This window comes from Colossoma macropomum, unplaced genomic scaffold (genome assembly GCF_904425465.1).
Source record: "Colossoma macropomum unplaced genomic scaffold, Colossoma_macropomum, whole genome shotgun sequence".
In the NCBI taxonomy this organism is placed as follows: Eukaryota; Metazoa; Chordata; class Actinopteri; order Characiformes; family Serrasalmidae; genus Colossoma; species Colossoma macropomum.
This window is the reverse complement of record NW_023496050.1, coordinates 1,119,923-1,127,157: the sequence shown is the minus strand read 5'-3', so window position 1 is coordinate 1,127,157 and position 7,235 is coordinate 1,119,923. Positions and strand designations below refer to the sequence as shown.

The window sequence follows — 7,235 nt, the reverse complement described above, 5'->3', positions numbered from 1 at the left end:
TGAACACATAGTATGAGACTGAAGCAGAATGAAGCAGAATGTAGTTTCCCCATTGTCCTTCTGAGTGTGCCTGTTTCTTTCCCTGTGTTGTAGCCATGTGTTTTTTGGCATGTGCTTTTGTTTTTGTCTTGTTTCCTTTGCTCTGCCCTTTTCCCTCCTTCCCTATTAGGATTCACACCTGTTTGTAGTTTCTGTCTCCTCCATCTCCCAGGTGTTTCCTGTTCTTTCTAGCTTTTATCAAGCCTTTTGTTTCAGTGCTTGGGTGTCTAGTCTGCTTTATGTTACGTTACTTTGTTACATGTAGTGGTTATGTGCCTGCCCTGTGTTTGGTTTACTTAATGTGTTTCTTGATTTAAAGCCTTGCAGTTTGTTATTTTGTATCATCTCAGTGTTTCTACTAGTTTGTTTGGTGTATTAAAGTTTGCTCGCACTTACATCCTCATTACTCACCACACATGACACAGAATCTGTACACACTGATAAGTCATAATAAAGATGTAGTCTAGGCTACAGAGGCGTGTCCAGTGGCTGTTGTGTAAGAACGAGCTGTGAGCTACAAACCAAAAGTGAAAGAGTGAGCAGTCCGACATTTTGTTGTTTATGAGCTGCACACATCAAACTTCCGCTGCGTGAAATGGCTTTAAAGCAGTGAGTGTGTCTGACAGTGAACTGCGGTGAAGTGTTGGAACAAGACAGCTACACAGTCACCGTTTATAAAGAGGTAAGAGTTTCATTCAGGAGAGAATTGTTTAACCCCTAAATGTTCACTTTTGTCGAACACTTGTTGAAGCAGGTTTCACATGCAGATACTGCAGGCTGTGGATAAAATCGAAAGAAGTCTGGCTCATTTCTACTGTGGTAGTAAATAAGTTAGTTTTATTTGATGCTTTATTTCATGATATAAATAAATGTTCATGCAGTTAGAACGAGCCTATAGTATATGTGTTTCATTTTCAGACTCTGAATGCAGTGAGAAAGAGTGAAAATGAGCGAGTAAGATGAATATCAGGCCAGGTTATAAAGGAAGTAGCTGCAGGTTATATGATTGTCGACTAAACCACTTCAGAAAGTTAAAGGTCCAATAAATAAAAGTTGATACATCAAGTGTATTAGTCAAAACAAACTTAATGTTCAGTTAATGTCCTTGAGTCACTGTCATGTTCATTGTAACTCATTGTAATATGATGTGCTTAATTAATATATTAGTTTAATACTTTTACTTGTATTCAAGTATGTTTTCTCTACAGTAACAGTACTTTTAATTAAGTAGGGATCTACAGTTCTCTCTTCAGCCCTGGCTGTTGTGTGACATGAGCATACATTTTATACATTGGGCATACTGGGACGTTTTCTGTCCAATAGTCTGACCTGTCAGTTGGACCGGCTAGACCAGCTGCACCAAAGATTATATACTATGTAAGGTGATCCTCTCTGACTGTACTACAGGTGAACAAAGCTAGAACATAGCCCAACAAACCCTCCCCCATCCCTCTGCCCTCAATCTATCATATAATTGGTCTTCTTAAAGCATATTCACGCTGCCTCCAGCATCCATTTCCTGATCCCAGGTTAGCAGAGGCCATACTACAGTTATGTAGGTACAATTGATTCCATCATTGACACAAAGTTGTCTGAAACTTTCCTGTAGTGTAAGCAGTGAATCCAAATGTCTCTTTCAGCAACTCCAACAGCAGAAGGAGTGGTCAGCATCACCTGCCAAGGCCAAGTCCAGCGAGGTTAGTGCTCTGTCTTGCCCTAATGCACATCAGAACAGTTAGCAGAGTTTGCACACAATTTAGACCTGTGTCAGCCATTACCTTCAACATTTTTCCTTAATGGTCTGATTCAGATGTTCCACAGCCCCTGCAGACTTCAAAGTACAGATTCAAAGTACGAGAAAGATGCTGAATCAGTTTGTTTACAAAATGTGCACCATTATCTCATGAAATTTCACCGGTACTTCAAATGTGGGAATTACTTCCCTAAGTAAACATTTTGCCCCTGCCTGTGCATCCTGTTATCTGCATGCAAAGCATTCTGGATATTTACTGAACATGTCAATCACAGTTAGTACCAGTAGTTTTGGCACAATGTCAATTCAATAAAATCAGTTATAATATGCTTTATTGGAAAACTTGGAGTTGGATCAGCTGATTGATTGGTCTGTGAATTTTTGCCAATGTTGTGTTGCATAAAATTAACACAATGTTTGTTTACTGCTTTTAACACAGCACCCTTTAAGACATGGTCAGAACTATGTTTTAGTTTTACCAAAAAGGGAAAGCACACAGCCAGAAAAGCTGTGAGTCCATCAGAATCAAACTACAGTCATGTAGACAGGTCCTTAGTACAAAAAGATCTCTGTAGTCTGCAGTCCTGCTCCAATGAACTTAAGCTCTTTAGAGAGAGAGAGAGAGAGAGAGAGAGAGAGAGAGAGAGATTAGAGAGATTAGAGGAGTCAGCCTGTTCAGCATGACAGGATGACAACATCTGCAGTGGCGGAGAGAGAGAGAGCAGTGTAGTGTCCGTGGCCACAGAGTCAGTGCGTGTATTGCCCAGTGAAATAGGGTCAGAATTAGTTGTGTATGCCTTGCATGTACAGACAGCAAAGATACAGACTTAGATTAGAGTGAATAAGAGAAGTTTGTTACTTTCAACAACCTCAAAATAATTTACAATAGCATATGCTGTAGATCACGGGTGTCAACCTCAACCACAAAAGGGGCCATATTAAAAAATCTCATCAAATCCATGAGTCAGAGAACATCTGTGGTTTTATTTCATTGTAAAATAACATATTGCTATAACCAGAACTGGCCATAGTGTAGACCTTGAAATGTTACATGAATGCTTGAAATATTCAAAATTGGTGGCTAACTCATCCACCCGATCAGCCACTACGTTTCTGCTAAGGCTCACATTTGCATATGCTTGCCTTTTTTCTGAGCACCCTCAGTAAAAGGTTAGCCTGATTCAGCAATTTTTTCTGCCACTATAAAACTGGCTTTTACTGCGTTATTGCTCTGATATTTTGCCTTTGTAACAATAGCCTGCTGAGCTTCAAGGCCCTTCATCATCTCTACCACTGTCTGTTGCCTCTGCTGTCTATCCATCTCTCCATGTTTGTCATGGTGTTTTGTCTCATAGTGGTGCCTAATGTTTTATTCTTACATTACGGCTTCATTATCTCCACAAAGACAGGTTTTCCCCTATTGGAAGTACAAAGGTATTCAAGCTCCTGCCCGTCTGTGTTTACTGTCCACTTTTTTGTCCTCTTTTTTAGCTAGCTAGCTGTTTATATTAATTGGACTGCTGCTGAAACGCAGTTAGTGTGTTTGGTGACATGAGTGATGCGGTAGAATTCTTTGTCCCATAAATTACATTGCAGTGCATGATGGGGATTGTAGTGCTGTGCATAGTGAAATAGGCTAATATTAATCAAAGTTATTTAAATTTTCTATAGGTTGTTCTTGGTCTTAATGCCCTTTGGAGACATAGAACATGCAATGCAAAAAATCAGGCTTTTCTCAATTTACAAACTGATTACTGAAATTGCCTTCTTCATACACTTTCTCATCTGTGACATCCCTTGAATAAAAATAATCACCTGTCAAAAAAGGATACAAACTTGAGGTAATGTCACATTCAGTTTCACAGATATCAACTGATATATTCAGATGTCCTAACAGATCTCTACCAAGTATACTGACTGGACATGCTTGAGTAAGCAAAAAATGATGCAAGATAGTTTTAGTGCTAATTTAACTGGTACTAAATGTAAAAAAGGGAGGCCTGATGAACCCACTGTACTAATAGAGTTTGTGGTTGATTTCAAATTCAAACCAAACTGAGTGTTAATTACTGAATGTGTGGCTCCTGTGTCCTCCAAAAAAATTAATTGTTTCCCCTCAACTTTCAGAAATAAACCACATCCTACCTCTCCTGCTGTGTTTCATGCTGAGAATTGGCCCTGCAGCTGCTGTTCTCTAGGGTTTTAGACTATGAATTGGTGTGGTGACTGAGGTCCCATCTCCTCTGAAGGTTGAGGTGGACATTCTCTTGCAAAATTAATAACTTCATTACAGTTGTAACATACAAATTTTCCACTAGCATTCGAGCCACCCCTGAAACCAGGTCCCCTTCACTGAGGATTCCCCTAATAATATGCCATCTGAGTGCACTGAAGTACAGAACCTTTAAGATTCGCTCAGTGTGTTTGTCATGAGTGACCAGTTCAGTGAAGATTCTGTTCTCCCAGTAAATACATGATGTAGTTGCCATTTGATCAGTGTGCTTGTCCAAACCATTGGCAAATGTAGTAACTGAGCATATTGTCCCAAACTGCACCAGACTGCATTCCACTGTAATTGCTCCTAGCGACACAAAGACATTCCACAAATTTCGCTACTAGTTCAGTCTTCCCTTGCATGGTAGAGTTGGAAAGACAGCTTGCAGATCATTCATGGGTCCAGTCCTCAGAGTATCACATCATTTGTCAGTTCTGGTGAAATCAGATTCCATTCACCTTTAATCATTTGCAGAACAATACTGTGCTGTGAAAAAGTATTTGCCCCTCACCTGATTTCTTCTGTTTTTGCTAATTTTGCTAATACAGCCAACAAATTTTAATATCTGATAAAGGCAACATGAGTAAACACAAAATGCAGCTTCCAAATGTTCATTCCATTCATTGAAGATGTAAATTTATTCAAAACCTATATCACCCATGAAATAGTAATTGACCCTAAACTTAATAACTGGTTGTGCCACCCTTGGCAGTAACAGTTGTAATCAAATGTTTGTGATACCTTGCAATGAGTCTTTTACATGACTATGGAGGAATTTTGGCCCATTTTTAATTCAGCTACATTTTCGAGCATGAACTGCCCGTTTAAGGTCTTGCCACAGCATCTCAATGGGATTCAAGTCAGGACTTTGACTCGGCTACTCCAAAACCTTAATTTTGGTTCTTTTGAGTCATTCAGAGGTGGACTTGCTTGTGTGCTTTGGATCTTTGTCCTGCTGCATAACCCAACCAAACTGAGAGGTGGAAGTTTTCTTTCAGGATTTTCTGATAGAGAGCAGAATTAATGGTTCCGTCAATTATGACAATTCATCCAGGTCCTGAAGAAGCAAAGCAGCCCCAGACAATAACACTACCACCACCATGTTTGACTGTTGGTATGATGTTCTTATGGTGGAATGTGGTATTAGCTTTTGGTAGCTTTTGGAAATTTTGGTAGGCTGGCCACTCCTGGGAAGGTTCACCACTTCTCCAAGTTTTCTCCATGTGTAGATAATGGAATTCACTGTGGTTTGCTGGAGTCCCAGAGCCTTAGCAAGGGCTTTGTAATCCTTTCCAGGCTGGTAGATTTCAATGACTTTATTCCGCATCTGTATGTAGAACGTGGCATCATGTTGTGCTTTTTGAGACCTTCTAGCCCACTTCACATTACCAGACAGGTTCTATTTAAGTGATATTTAGATTCAACAGATCTGGCAGTAATCATGTCTGGGTGTGGCTAATAAAATTGAATTGTCTACAATTGTCTACTGAATTTGGTTAACTGGTTAATTCAGTAGCTAAGGGGATAATACCTTTTTCACATAGGGCCAGGTAGAACAGCATTTTTGAACAGCATTCTTCCTTCAGTAAATGAAATCATACAAAACAGCATTTTTTATTCATTTGGATTATCTTTGTCTTATATTAAAAATAGTTTGATGATCTGAAACATCCGGCTGTGACAAATACGGAAAGATGGATGAAATTGGGAAAGGGACAAATACTTTTTCACAGAACTGTATATGTAACCTTCTAACACTACTTAAGTTCACTGGAATATACAGTTGAATGACCATTTATTTTATACTTTGTAATTTGTAATATGAGATGATCATGATGGTCAAATAGTTTACGTCTATAAATACTGTCTTCTGAACTGTATTTCTGTATTAACAGCACATAAACAACATTTCTTAAAAACCTCTAACACACCTAACATATTTATGTAATACTCCAACAAGTAATTCAAATTTTTTTCAAAAGTGACTACATTTTCCCCAAAGTTAAATTTTTCACATTTTTCAGACAAACACAATCACAACAGTTAAAAACACAGTCAACAGTTTCTTGACTAGGAAAGTTTATCTGGGGTCAGAACATCATCAGGATATGACACCTTGACAAATGTTAAAGTGTGTCCAGTGTCTCTAAATGTCTTTGGCACGGTTGGTCCTGGTGCTGTGTTGGACAGTCATGTTGGGAGCAGGACGTGCAGGGCAGGGGGGTCTCCAGAACCAGAATTGGGAGCCACTGGGTTAATCCAAAGCTATTAACATAGACATCAATGAGCATCGAATTAAAATAAAAATTAAAAAGTTTAAGTTGGTATGCTAAGCATATATTTGAGTACACTGTAGTACGAGTAATACAAAAATAATTTAAAAACTCTTTTAATATATATTTAGAGTTCAGTTTGGCAGCACAGACCTGTTTACTCAAACTATACCATAAGAGTGGTGAAAATAACACATGACTATTATACTAAGTACAGATAAACCATAACATAAAATCAATATATAACTTTTTAAAGCACTATTTAAGTTACTTTTTCACAAGGGAAAGTCATGTTATAATTGTTCAGGTAGTATAAAATCTATTACCTTGAATAACACTGTATCACAGAAGAATACTCTTTGATGTAAGAGTTGTTAAAACCTTTTGACAACTCTATTTTTTGACACAATAATTCTTGTAAATTACAATGTACAGAAAAGAAAAACAGAGTTGTCAAAAAGTTTTAATAAACAGGTATTACCATTGTGTTGAATCCTGCTTTCTCTTACAGTCCATTTACACTTGCATAACAAGTGGCAATTTTTCTGAACTTTGTGGTAAGAACTCAGTAAAACCATAGAAAGAGTCCCTGTTCAGATTCAGTTTAGTATCTAGGTAATAGACAGATACATACTATTTAAGACTCTACAGATTTGAGTGACCTGAGCTCCTACTCACATCCTGTTTATTCTTTTGAAGTTCCAGGTAAATGCATTATAACACACAGATACATTCCCTCTAATATTGACAATCTAGTACCCATGTGTCAAACACAAGGCCCATGGGCCTGATCTAGAACCCGTGAGATGTTTCATAATAATTCATGTAGACTATCCTGGTACTTAATATCTTCTCACCTAAAATAATCACGTAGTACTTTGGAGTTTGTACCTCA

General features: G+C 38.2%; 1 protein-coding gene across 3 annotated transcripts in view; it reads left to right on the top strand.

The window, feature by feature from the left end:
- Positions 1 to 588: 588 nt before the first annotated feature.
- The window catches only part of LOC118804515, a 50,196-nt gene continuing 43,549 nt past the window's right edge, over positions 589 to 7,235 (top strand). For all 3 annotated transcript variants that reach the window (XM_036565005.1, XM_036565006.1, XM_036565004.1), the window contains exons 1-2: positions 589 to 721; positions 1,680 to 1,736. The gene's annotated coding sequence lies outside the window, so the exon portion shown is untranslated. The remainder of the gene's footprint in view (positions 722 to 1,679; positions 1,737 to 7,235) is intronic.